The following is a 13,838-nucleotide window of genomic DNA, read 5'->3' on the forward strand; positions in this document are numbered from 1 at the left end:
AGTGATATCATTTCATTACAGCAGCGTTCAAGATGAATTGTTGTTTTCAATAAAATTAGCACGTTCCGCCAAAATTGTTCTCTCAGTTATGTCAGGGTTTCGGTTCTGTTACATTTAGCTGATGAACGTTTTCTGGGCACGACTAGATGACAAAGTGGATCTATGATTGAAACCGTACGTGAATAGAAAATAACTAGCAGATCTTCCATGGCATTGTTCATGTTAGGTCAGCCGATGCACTGTTTTATACGCTAGGAAGCATTATACTGCGTAACACACAATGGGGCTGATTTTCCCACTTCACACTTTTGACGGGAAGCCTTATTCATTGGCAGCATACATTAGAAATTTGGCAGCGCCACTATTGGTTGGAGGATATAATTACAGAACGGCAGGTTTATCTAGACTGTTTCCGTATTATGCATGTAGACAGAGGAATTTATCATGAAAGTAAGGACAGAATGTATGATTTTATGAATTATGTTTGCTGGCCCTGGTTCAATTATTCCTCACTGTTTAATTCTGTTTCACTTAAAGAAGGCACATCAACTCATAGGGCTGAATTTTCCAGACTTTGAAACTTTTCGAGCGTCAGGACAATTTTCGGATCCCGACCCTGTCCGCAGCAGCAGCTGGACTTCAGGCGCGATCTTACATGAGCTGGCCAATTAAAAACGGGCCTTCTGGAAAGCTGACCAATTAGGGATGGCGGACAGGTTCCGGAGGCGGGAGGGAGATACAGCCCGGCCCATTGCTAGGGCAGCTTTCACAGTGTCACCAGTGAGAGCATTGCTGAGGGGCAAGAAGCAGGAGCAGCATGGGTGGAATGGAGGCGCCATCATTATCAGAGGAGCGGCTGGCACTGCAACAGTCCCAGCACTATTGAAGACACCAGTCTCCAGGAGATTCATATGTTACGGCGAGCCTTTGACATGGGAATGCATCAGCCTTGCCATTTTTTGCTGGTAAGCATTATAAAGCCTTGAAATTGTATGCAGCTCTGACCTCTGCCTGTACAGCAGAGTTGCTGGGGTGCTGACACAGTGGAGGGCCGTGCAATACAGTCAAAATTGCCTTGAGCTGAGAAAATCGCAGAAAAGTAATCCCTTAACTACCTTAATTAGCTTCCCACCACGGATGTGAGGTTGCTGGCATTGGATCCAGCCTGCCCTGGGAAAAGCAGCCTTACATGGGAACTCATCGGTAAATCAACCTGAGGCATTTTCCCCTAAATTTGCTTGCCGCTCCACTGCCTCCAAACCCGTCTTCAATAGCCTGGGAAAACTACCCCCCCCCACTCCCCACCCATCCCACCCCCAACTCCTTCTATCTGTGTCTCCGATGTGTGGACTGAAGTGTCATAATTAATTGATAAAACAATGGAATTTCTAACTCGTCTCCTTCATTCTGATCTCCTGAATCGAGCAAAATATTTTCCTAGACTGCAATCCAGATAGTCCCCACCCTCCTAACTGGCTGAGATTCTAGTTAGAGGCACTTCTGATAAATATAGCTACTTTAACAAGGCGGACCCTGGAAACACACTTAGCTCACACCCAATTGGAAAATCTAGGTTTATGTATCTATGCTCTCTCTGGAACAGTAAATACTGATGGAACTGTTACTTCCAACCAATAATATTCTGTCTTCGGGTTTTGAATTTCTTGGAAAGAGATAAGGAGGGGCTTGAAAATGTCAGCCTCTATGAATGGCCAGTCTTGCTGTCAATCATAGCACTTCTAGAATTTATTTTGCACCACAGGACTTACCTCAAATTAAAGGTTTTTGGGGGGTAATAACCTCATCATAAAAAAATTGCTTTGCAGTGTTACTGCATTTTTCAATAAGAACTTAATCAGTTCACACTGTTTCACTTGACAACAAGAGGATGGAGCTTATAAACAAAAGTCCAATTGTCGGTCCTAAAAATGTCTAAAACTTACCCCAGAAAAGATCATTTATGTCAGACAAGAGTTCCAAGATTCATGGTTTGCATTGTTGTCTAAAGATTTCATTGTCCAGAAATGAAAAGCTCCTGAAAAATAATCTGTGTTGCCCTTACACCCTGTGGCTAAATAACCAAGTTGTACTTCAGTTTGGAATTGTAAAAATAATTAATAGAGGGTAGGGACTCGGTCTGTGTGGTAAATGTGCATCTTTCTCTTTCTCTCTCTTTCTTAGCTTGCCTCAGTTTCTGAAGTGAAGCAAAAGATTTTTTTTTATATGAATCTTTAATTTATTTTGAAGTTCGCCCTTCAGTTGGTATTCAAATCACTCTCAAAACACAAAAAATGTTACACATAAATGTGCAATTTTGCAAAGAGAAACATAAATTTAGATTGATTTGAAATTGTAGTCAGAATTTAATTGGTGTGAGATTCTATATATATTAGGCAGTAACAGATGACATTTACAATTGAATATATTTACATGCACCCAGTGCCCACTAAGTTCCCCAATCTCAGCCTTCCTGTGTCACCTGGGTTTCTTGCCAAGGAGGCAGCTTGGTTCTATTGGTGAGGTGTGCTATCCATTAATGCATGGCTGTCTGTTGTTCTTCATGTATGTGATTATAAGTGCTGTAACATATTTATGGCCCAATGAAGCAGGTGGGCTTTGCAACTCTTTTTTTAAAGGTGATACTCTAGGATATTATTTAATGTCAACTCATGGTCCTACCCCTGATCACTACCTGTTGACCTCTGCTGGAAATGCATGTATGGATCTTGGGTGAGGACAGATTTGGGCTTGGCTTTCGGCCTCTCTCCCACAGTCAGATATTGAGAATAATGGACAAAGTCCGGCAAAGTATTCATGGAACCATTTCTATGCAATGAGACAACAACTTCAGAAGAGAAGTAGAGAAGTGAAAGAGAAAAAGTTGACGATGAGGGGGAAAAAGGGAATGTAATCTGGAAACAAATTATATTTCATATCTGTATTCATTTTTAAAAAGGATGATGACCATTGTCATTTATGTCCAAAGTATCACAGATGAAAGCAACCGAAGGATGGGGAAAACAATTACCCTGACAATCAAAAGCTCACTGCTTAGAAAGTGTCATTATCTGAATCCACTAACAGGCTGCATGTGCAATGTGAGACACAATGAACCAATGTAGTCATTCATCCATTGATGCATAGAAATAGTTTTCTGGCAACATCACTGACCATCAAAACAAGATTGGTGGTCAGCAGTGGGAAATAGGAAAAGTAATGAAACATGAATCATTCACTGAAAACTTAGGCGGCTCCTCTTTGCCAACCTCTATGCTTTATGTGAGTGCAACCAGTTTAACCGCCCCCGTTCTCTGTAATTTAGAGCCAGTTATTATGAAAATTATAACATATACAAAATCATTTTATGGGCTATTGTTGCCAGAATAAACTAAGCAATACTAGAACAACTGACACATGATGCCGTTTACTTTCAATTACTCTGAAACTATCAAAGCAATTTTCTGATTAACAACACGAACTTGCATTTATAACCACCTTTAACCTAGTAAAATATCCCCTTCACAGGACCATTATCAAACCAAATTGACACTGAACCATGTAAGGAGATATTAAGACAGATGAACAAAAGCTTGGTCAAAGAGGTAGGTTTAAAGGAGCGTGTTAAAGGGGGAGAGAGAGGTAGAGAGGCGGAGAGGTTAAGGGAGGGAATTCCAGAGTTTAGGTCCTACGCAGCTGAAGACACAACCACTAATTTGTGTAGCAATTAAAATCAGAGATGCACAACAGGCCAGAATTGAAGAATGCGGAGATCTCGGAGGGTTGTAGGGCTTGAGGCGATTACAGAGATAGGGAAGGACAAGGCCAAGGAAGGATTTGAAAGCAAGGATGAGAATTTTAAAATCTAGGCTTTGCCAGACTAGGAGCCAATGTAGGTCAAAGATTGGGTGGGTGGTACTTAGTACAAGTTAGGATTCGATCAGCAGAGTTTAGAATAGAAACATAGAAAAATAGGAGCAGAAGTAGGCCATTTTGCCCTTCGAGCCTGCTCCGCCATTCAATATGATCATGGCTGATCATCCAAACTCAGTCTCCTGTTTCGCTTTCTCCTCGTATCCCTTGATCCCTTTAGCCCTAAGAACTATATCTAACTCTTTCTTGAATATATTTAATGATATGGCCTCAACTGCTTTCCATGGTAGAGAATTCCACAGGTTCACCACTCTCTGGGTGAAGAAATCCCTCCTCATCTCAGTCCTAAACGGCTTACCCCTTATCCTTAGACTGTGACTTCCGGTCCTCGACTCCCCCGCCATCGGGAACATACTTCCTGCATCTAGTCTGTCCAGTCCTGTTCGAATTTTGTAGGTTTCTCTGAGATCCCCTCTCATTCTTCTAAACTCTAGCAAATACAAGCTTAATCGACCCAACCTCTCTTCATACGTCAGTCCTGCCATCCCAGGAATCAGTCTGGTGAACCTTCGCTGCACTCCCTCCATAGCAAGAACATCCTTCCTCAGATAAGGAGACCAAAACTCCAGATACGGTCTCACCAAGGCCTTGTATAATTGCAACAAGACATCCTTGCTCCTGTAATTGAATCCTCTCGCTATGAAGGCCAACATGCCATTTGCCTTCTTAACTGCCTGCTGCACCAGCTTGCTTACTTTCAGTGACTGGTGCACAAGGACATCCAGGTCTCGCTGCACCTCCCTTTTTCCCAATCTATTGCCGTTCAGATAATAATCTGCCTATCTGTTTTTGCCACCAAAGTGGATAACCTCACATTTATCTACATTATACTGCATCTGCTATGTATTTGCCCACTCACTCAACCTATCAAATAACACTGGAGCTTCTCTGCATCCTCCTCACAGCTCACGCTCCCACCCAGCTTTGTGTCATAATGAGTTCAAGTTTATGTCGGGTGGATGATGGGAGACCATCTCTTTAAACAGAAGGGTCATGGAAATCTGGAACTCTCTTTCAAAAAGCAGTTAAGGCTAGGTCATTTGAAATTTTTAAAACTAAGATTGATGGATTGTTTCATTCCATGAGAGTATTAATGGATATGGAATATGCATGAACAGTCACACAGACCTGAAATATTAACTGTTTTCCACTCCACAGATGCTGGCTGACCTGCAGAGTATTTCCAGCATTTTCTGTGATTGTGATATGGAACTAAGGTGTGTAAATTGAGTTGAAAATTAAAATAATCAAGTCCAGAGATAGCAAAGACATGGATGCAACTTTCAGCAGCTGAGGTAGGGGGCGAATATTTAACCAACTGCTTCTCTGTAATTTCAAGATCTTGTGGCAGTTAGAGTGAAGACTGTAGTACATACAAAATATGTACTAGTGATTGCCAAAATAAATTAAGCAATATTTGAAGTGTCACATGATGCCATACACTTACACTTATTCTGATTATATCAATTTTGTTGAAATATAAGCAAAAACTTGCAGATGCTGGAAATCTGAAATATAAACAGTGCTGGAAATACTCAGTAAGTCAGGTCAGTTGATGCTGCCTGACCTGCTGAGTATTTCCAGCACTGTCTGTTTTTATATCAATTTTGTTGTCTGGTTTCTCCGCCTTTCTTCGTTCTTCACCTAATGGTCCAAGGGAACCAGCAAAGGTTACTCAAGCAAGTGGCCATTTTTCAAGGATAAGTTAAATTGATGAAACTTGGCAAGCTGTTCAACACTGTGTGCAGAATCACTGCCAAGCCCAATGCTGAGCTGACTTCACACAACATTGACACATGCACAATTACTGAAGAGTCCCTGGACAATGATCTAGAGTTGGAACTGTAGCGTGTTCTCGCCTACCTACTTTGGGACACTGAAGCTAAATGTAGCACATTTTCCAACAGAAGTGAGAATCCTGATCTGATTTTTGCCTCCCCGGTCTGGAGCCTTGATGCCAAATGTATTGCCTTGTGGCTAAATTCAAACAACCGAGCATCGAATCTGAGACTATCCTAGTCAAATATTTTGCCAAATTATAGTTTTGAGATTAACATGAAGAGATTGTATTATCTTGCAATTATATCTGGTTTATGTTTTCCAAAGTGTAAGTGAGCAAAATGGTCCACCTGTTCAACAGCACAAATCAAACCTCTTCCACTGCACCTATGTCTTCTGTAAAAATTGGACCTGTTTCTCTTGGTGCCGTTGTGACATCACTTTGTACAATAATCAGGAGGAAAATTAACATTAATCAGTAACTTCCTGGATCAAGCATTTTGGTAGTTCAAAATATATGAATATTTTGTCAGATGATCTTTTTATGATGGTCACCTTTAAGTCTACTCCTTTAATGAAAGAATTGTTATGATTTGGGTGTGCTCCTGATACCTTTACTTGTGATCAGCAGAAAAGCCCAATTTAACAGGCAAACCTTCTAGGAATCATATGTGCCTTTATACTCAAACTAACCTGGGATAGGGGACGAAAGAGCAAACAACTTTTTAAATGATTAAGCAGGCAGTGGAAGTAGTATAATAGACAAGTAGCATTCTGTTGAAGCATATATTAAGGTTACAAGCAGGAATCAAATTTATTAAGAGTAAAAATAAACATATCAGATTTCACTGGATTACAATGTTTTACTGAACTTGGAGTTGCTATTTCAAAGAATAAATGCTGTGTGCAAATTCTAGCAGCTCTCAGAAATCACACTTCTAGGCTGCATCATTTGGCTCTGACACTATGGTTTAGGAGAAAAATGGTGTCTGGGCCCACTTCCCCGCACCGACTGCCATGTTGCTGAGGGTGTTATTGTGGGTGTTATGTGTGTGGGCTGGAAGTATGCGGAGTAGGGAGATTATGAAGAGGAGGAGGAGTGCGAGCAGTAAGAGGAGGAGGAGGAGCAGGAGGAGGAAGGGAGGAGGCAGCCAGCACATCCAGATTCCACACAGGCTGTCCGCAAGCGCATCATCAGACTCTGGTTCCCTGGAATGAAACCCCGGATCCCCATTGTTCAACAGTTCCACACCTTACCATCCCTCAGCGACAGATTATCACAGTGTCCTCTTGGCCATAATCCTGAAAGAAAGGATACCACAAAGCAACGATTCCATACCAACTTTATCTAACAAGACATCCAATATTCCATACAATACTCAACCAATCACTCTTGTGCATTCCCTTAGTGCCCTTGTTGCAGGTGCCTTTGCCTGACCTCGTGCTCTACGCAGTGTTCCCCCAGTGACCACAGCCTGGCTGGTGGAAGGCTGTTTACTTTCAGTGGAGAACGCTACAAATAGCCTTGCAGAATGCCCTTGAGCAGCTGTAGGCCTTGCAAGGTCTATCTTTGGACTGCACCACCTCAGCTTGGGTGGCAGCAGACTGGACTGGCTGGGTAACAGGCAACAGTGCTACGACTGAGGTGGGAGGAGTGCACTGTCTTTTCTATTTCCACTTCTCCACAGGTCACACCCCATGTTTAAATGTTTACCCAAGTACCTATACAATCTATCATATCTTCTTCTCTTCTTTGGCCTCCTTGTCTCGAGAGACAATGGGTAAGCGCCTGGAAGTGGTCAGTGGTTTGTGAAGTAGCGGCTGGAGTGGTTATAAAGGCCAATTCTAGAGTGACAGACTCTTCCACAGGTGCTGCAGATAAAATTGGTTGTCGGGGCTGTTACACAGTTGGCTCTCTCCTTGCACCTGTTATTTTTCCTGCCAACAGCTAAGTCTCTTCAACTCGCCACTCTTTAGCCCCGCCTTTATGGCTGTCCGCCAGCTCTGGCGATCACTGGCAACTGACTCCAACGACTTGTGATCAATGTCACAGGACTTCATGTCGCATTTGCAGATGTCTTTAAAGCGGAGACATGGACGGCCGGTGGGTCTGATACCAGTGATGAGCTCGCTGTACAATGTGTCCTTGGGGATCCTGTCATCTTCCATGCGGCTCACATGGCCAAGCCATCTCAAGCGCCGCTGGCTCAGTAGGGTGTATATGCTGGGGATGTTGGCTGCCTCGAGGACTTCTGCGTTGGAGATACGGACCTGCCACCTAATGCCAAGGATTCTCCAGAGGCAGCAAAGATGGAATGAATCGAGACGTCGCTCTTGGCTGACATGCGTTGTCCAGGCCTCGCTGCCATAGACCATATATTCTATCATATATATCTATAACATATATATAATATATGTCTATAATCTATCATATACTCGTCTGTTTATCCCTGAATAAAATACACTAACCAGGTTTCTTTAATAAACAGCAAAATTATCAGTTTATTATAAAACAGGACTTATCCAGTAACAAAGCAAAGCATTAACAAACAGATCTTTGCAGAGTTTTGCAGAGACAGGAGGAAAGAGATGAGCTGGGTGATTTTCTCTTGGCAGGCTGAACTCCAACTGCTTTCAACACAGTCTATCCCCCAACTGAACCAAAACAATATCTTAAAAGCAAAAATTCAAACAGCAAGTCAGAACCTCCTAACCACTATAAATCGTGACACATCACTTCTCTGTAAACATCTCCCCAGGTCACCAAGGTTTCTGTTGTTTATTGAACTTAAGACATGTGATTTCCAGTAAAAGCTGTTTTCAAACAAGACCTCTCAGTGACCCTTGTAAAAAAATACATCCATGGAATCTTTCCAGTTTTAAACATAAGTCCTCAAAAAAAAATTAAAAAGTGGAAGCACTTTCATAACAACAGCAAGGGCATGGTAGTGGGCAACAGGTTCACGCTCTAAGGAGGCATTGCCACTCCCCCAGGCTAGTGGCTCAGCAATCCTAGTAATCTGCTGGAGCACAGGTTGCTGGACTGCTGTGACACCCTGCAAACCTTTTTGAGTACTGGTATCCACATGATGGCAGCAGTCTGTGCCTGCGTGATGACTGAGATTTCATGAGCTCAGTCTGAGCTTCCACTGCAGCACTGTAGCGTGGCTTCCAAGTGTGCTGCAATGCCAGCTGAGACATTAGCCATGAGATACTGCATCACCGTTGGGTCCACATGGAGTTGGCCATCACTTTCACCGTGGCAAGGATGGGTGCCAAGCTCTGCACAAAGCCTTGTGCCAAGTTGGAGCTGAACTCCTCCATGCTCCTTGACAAGCCTGCCCATGCACCAAGCATTTCTGTATGCATACCCATCAGTCTTCTTCTATCGGCCACTCCACTGAAGCCCTCATCTGAGTCGGCTGCAGCAGAAGCTGTGTGTGTGTGGTTCGCCCTCTGAGAAGCTGGCACCCTCACAATCCTTTCCCCCTGGCCTGACTGCAGCCCACTTGCGCCATACACAGATCTCACTTCTATGTTACCCTCTAAGAGTCGTGCAGTACCAGTATTTGAGTTGGTGGCTGCAAGTGTCAGATCGAGTGACGTTGTTTCTTCTTTCTCAGTCTCCTCTCCCTCGAGGCCTTTAGCCTCCCGCACCACTGGCTGGCTAGGAGGCAGTTCTTGGGTAACTGAAAAAATAAATGTAAAAAGACAGGATTGGGGTGAGGGAAATGGGAAAAGCAAGAGCTGCATGGTTACATCATCTGCAGCTTGTACATAGAATCACATAATTGTTACAGCGCAGAAGGATGCCATTCAGACCATTGTGTCCACACCAGCTCTCTGAAGGAGCAATTCACTTAGTGCCATTCCCCCATCTTCTCCCCGTAACCCTGCACATTCTTCCTTCTCATATAACAGTCTAATTCCCTTTTGAATGCTTCAATTGAACCTGCCTCCACCACATTCTCAGGCAGTGCATTCCAGATCTGAACCACTCGCTGCATGAAAAAGCTTTTCCTCATGTCGCTTTTGCTTCTCTTAGCAATTTTAAATCTGTGCCCTCTCATTCTCAATCCTTCATGAGTGGGAACAGTTTCTCTCTATCTGCTCTATCCAGACCCCTCATGATTTTGAATACCTCTATCAAATCACCTCTCAGCCTTCTCTTCTCCAAGGAAAACAGTCCTAACTTCTCTAATCTATCTTCATAACTGAAGTTCCTCATCCCTGGAACCAGTCTCGTGAATCTTTTCTGTACTCTCTCCAATGCCCTCACATCTTTCCTAAAGGGTGGCACAGTGGCGCAGTGGTTAGCACCACAGCCTCACAGCTCCAGCGACCCGGGTTCAATTCTGGGTACTGCCTGTGTGGAGTTTGCAAGTTCTCCCTGTGTCTGCGTGGGTTTTCTCCGGGTGCTCCGGTTTCCTCCCACAAGCCAAAAGACTTGCAGGTTGGTAGGTAAATTGGCCATTATAAATAGCCCCTAGTATAGGTATGTGGTAGGGAAATATAGGGACAGGTGGGGATGTGGTAGGAATATGGGATTAATGTAGGATTAGTATAAATGGGTGGTTGATGGTCGGCACAGACTCGGTGGGCCGAAGGGCCTGTTTCAGTGCTGTATCTCTAAATCTAAATCTAAATCATTGTACAGATTGCAGAATGAAGGTGCAGTGGGATTTGAGAAGGTGCATTAGGCAGGAAAATACTATCATCCACGTTGGCTTCAATGACGCTGCTGACCACAGTTTTCATGTCTGCTGCTTCAATTGTTCCCAGCACCGTCTCCTCCATGTTAATTGTGTATCAATTGTTTAATTATATGCAGGTGGAGGATGTTAACTGGTGTCTTACTAGAGCACTTATAGGGAGACTTTTACTGAGACTGGTGGAGGGTTTGAGTGAGGAGCTACATGTTTGTAATCCTTTTACACTGTACAATAAATGTGAAACTGAGTAAAGATAGGCTCCAGCATTATTCTTCCACAACAAGCTTTCTGGAATTTAACACTCCATGGGATTCAGCATGTGCAGCTGTGCCTGCTCCTTCCCTCACCATGCTACTTAGTTTTTGCTGCCATCTATTAGGGCCACCTTCTCCTGGAAAAGAGAGGGAAGTGTATCAGTGTGTGTCGTGCCATGTGTTTGGATGATATGCCTGCCACAGTTTAATAGCTGACAGTGTGTGCAAGCTGTGAGGCTTCCAGCAATGCTAAGTGTGTGCGGGTGAGGTGAAGCATATGAAAGTGAGATTGCAGTCATGGTTGATATAAAGTGTTTGCAGGCGAGTGATGGGGGTGTGATGAATGGAGCAGTGTGTGAGGCTAGTGATGCAGTTGGTCAGATATGACATGTAAGGATGCATTCACTGACCTTGGTCACTCGTGTGAAGTCATTAAACGTCTGAAGCCACTGCATCCAGGTCCTCGGCGCTAGCCTGCTGATATTGACCACCACAGCCATCTGCTCCCACTGCCTTCTCACCAATTGTATGGAGGGTCTCCTAGCCCCCTGAGGGAAGAGAACCTCTCTCCTCCTGTCCACTTCCTGCACCAAGACCTCCAGCACGGCATCCAAAAACCGAGGGGCACACTCTCTGACATGTGCCATTTCTGTTGCTTCTTCTATCCTTCTCCAAGTGGTTTAATTCCTTGCTGCAGCAGAATGGACTTTGCCTTTAAGAGGTGCAGTCTGGCTTTAAGTAGTGCAGGCTAGCTTTAAGTGGTGTTAACCTTACCTGAACGTATGCCCCCTGCTGAGATGCGCAGCTACTCAGCTGCCCATTCTCCATAACCCTTCAACCCATTACTAATTAAAAATCTGTCTATCTCCTCCTTAAATTTATTCAATGTTGTGGCATCCACTGCACTCTGGGGTAGTGAATTCCACAGACTCAGGACCCTTTGAGAGAAGTAATTTCTCCTCATCTCTGTTTTAAATCTGCTACCCCTTATCCTAAAACTATGATTTCTCATTCTAGATTGCCCCACAAGAGGAAACATCCTCTCTATGTCTACGTTGTCAATCCCCTTAATCATCTTAAATACCTCAATTAGATCTCCTCTCATTCTTCTAAACTCTAGAGTGTAAAGGCCTAAACTGCTCAATCTCTCTTCATAAGACAAACCCCTCATCCCTGGAATCAATCTAGTGAACCTCCTCTGAATTGCCTCCAATGCAACTACATCCCTCTTCAAGTAAGGGGACCAAAACTGTATGCAATACTCCAGGTGTGGTCTCACTAATGCCTTGTACTGTTGCAGCAACACTTCCCTACTTTTATATTCTATTCCTTTAGCAATAAGTGCCAAAATTCCATTTGCCTTCCTTATTTCCTGCTGTACCTGCAACTAGTTCTCTGTGATTCATGCATGAGGACACCCAGATCCCTCTGCACCGAAGCACTCTGAAATTTCCCTCCATTTAGATAGTAATTTGCCTTTCTATTCTTCTGACCAAAATGAATAACCTCACACTTATTCTCGTTAAACTCCATCTGCCAGATTTTGGCCCATTCACCTAACCTATCCATATCCATTTGTAAATTTCTTATTTCTTTATTGCAACTTACTAAACCAACTATTTTAGTGTCATCTGCAAATTTGGCTATAGTACCTTCTATCCCTGCATCCAAGTCATTGATATAGATTAAATAGTTGGGGCCCAAGGACCGAACTCTGTGGCACCCCACTAGTTACATCTTGCCAACCAGAAAAAGACCCATTTATCCCGACTTTCTGTTTTCTGTTGGTTAGCCAATCCTCTATCCAAGCTAATAAATTTCCCCTAACCCCATATGAGCCTACCTTGTGTATTAACCTTTTGTGCGGCATCTTATCAAATGCCTTCTGGAAGTCCAGATATACTACATCTACAGGATCCCCATTATCCACTTTCCTTGTCACATCTTCGAAGAACTCTAGCAAATTAGTCAAACACGCTTTACCCTTCATAAAACCATGCTGACTCTGATGGATGGCGTTTTGACTTTCTAAATGTCCTGTTATTACTTCCTTAATAATGGATTCTAACAATTTTCCATCGACAGATGTTAAACTAACTGGTCTATAGTTTCCTATTGTCTGCCTCCTTCGCTTTTTGAATAAGGGCATTACATTAGCTTTTTTCCAATCCACTGGAACCTTTCCCGCATCCAGGGAATTTTGGAATATTATAATCAATGGATCCACTATCTCCGCTGCCACTACCTTTAAGACCCTAGGATGTCGGCCATCAGGCCCTGGGGACTTGTCTGCCTTCAATCCCAATAGTTTGCTCAGTACTTTTTCCCTAGTGATGATGATTTTCTAAGTTCCTCTCTTACTATAACCTCTGCATTATCTGTTACTATTGGGATGGTACTAGTGTCCTCCACCGTGAAAACCAAGTCAAAATACTGATTTAGTGTCTCGCCATTTCTGTGTACCGCTCTATCAACTCCCCAGTCTCTTCCTCCAAGGGACCAACATTCACTTTAGCTACTCTCTTCCCTTTTATATACTTATAGAAGCTTTTGCTATCCGTTTTTATATTTTGCGCTAGTTTTCTTTCATAACTTGACTTTGCTCTTTTTATTACTTTTTTAGTAACCCTTTGTTGATCTTTAAAAGTTTCCCAATCTTCCAGCCTGCCACTGGCCTTTACAATATGGTATGCCTTAGTTTTTGTCTTTATGTTATCCTTAACTTCCTTGCTTAGCCATGGATGTTTTCTCCCCCCTTAGAATCTTTCATCCTCTCTGGAATAATTTTAGTCGGGAGGAATTGAATATCTCCTTAAACATCTGCCACTGCTCATCAACTGTCCTATCTTTTAGTCTTCCTGCCCAGTCCACTAGAGGCGGCACAGTGGCGCAGTGGTTAGCACCGCAGCCTCACAGCTCCAGCGACCCGGGTTCAATTCTGGGTACTGCCTGTGTGGAGTTTGCAAGTTCTCCCTGTGTCTGCGTGGGTTTTCTCCGGGTGCTCCGGTTTCCTCCCACAAGCCAAAAGACTTGCAGGTTGGTAGGTAAATTGGCCATTATAAATTGTCCCTAGTATAGTTAGGTGGTAGGGAAATATAGGGACAGGTGGGGATGTGGTAGGAATATGGGATTAGTGTAGGATTAGTATAAATGGGTGGTTGAT

At 43.3% G+C, this 13,838-nt stretch overlaps 1 long non-coding RNA gene across 1 annotated transcript in view; it reads right to left on the reverse strand.

Annotated features, from left to right (window-relative positions):
* Positions 1-8,302: 8,302 nt before the first annotated feature.
* Positions 8,303-13,838, reverse strand: part of LOC137351362 (uncharacterized) — a 37,876-nt gene continuing 32,340 nt past the window's right edge. The window contains exons 2-3 of the long non-coding RNA XR_010969490.1: positions 9,273-9,398; positions 8,303-8,381 (exon numbers count right to left, since the gene is read on the reverse strand). This is a non-coding gene — a long non-coding RNA (uncharacterized lncRNA). The remainder of the gene's footprint in view (positions 8,382-9,272; positions 9,399-13,838) is intronic.

This window comes from Heterodontus francisci, chromosome 36 (assembly GCF_036365525.1).
Source record: "Heterodontus francisci isolate sHetFra1 chromosome 36, sHetFra1.hap1, whole genome shotgun sequence".
In the NCBI taxonomy this organism is placed as follows: Eukaryota; Metazoa; Chordata; class Chondrichthyes; order Heterodontiformes; family Heterodontidae; genus Heterodontus; species Heterodontus francisci.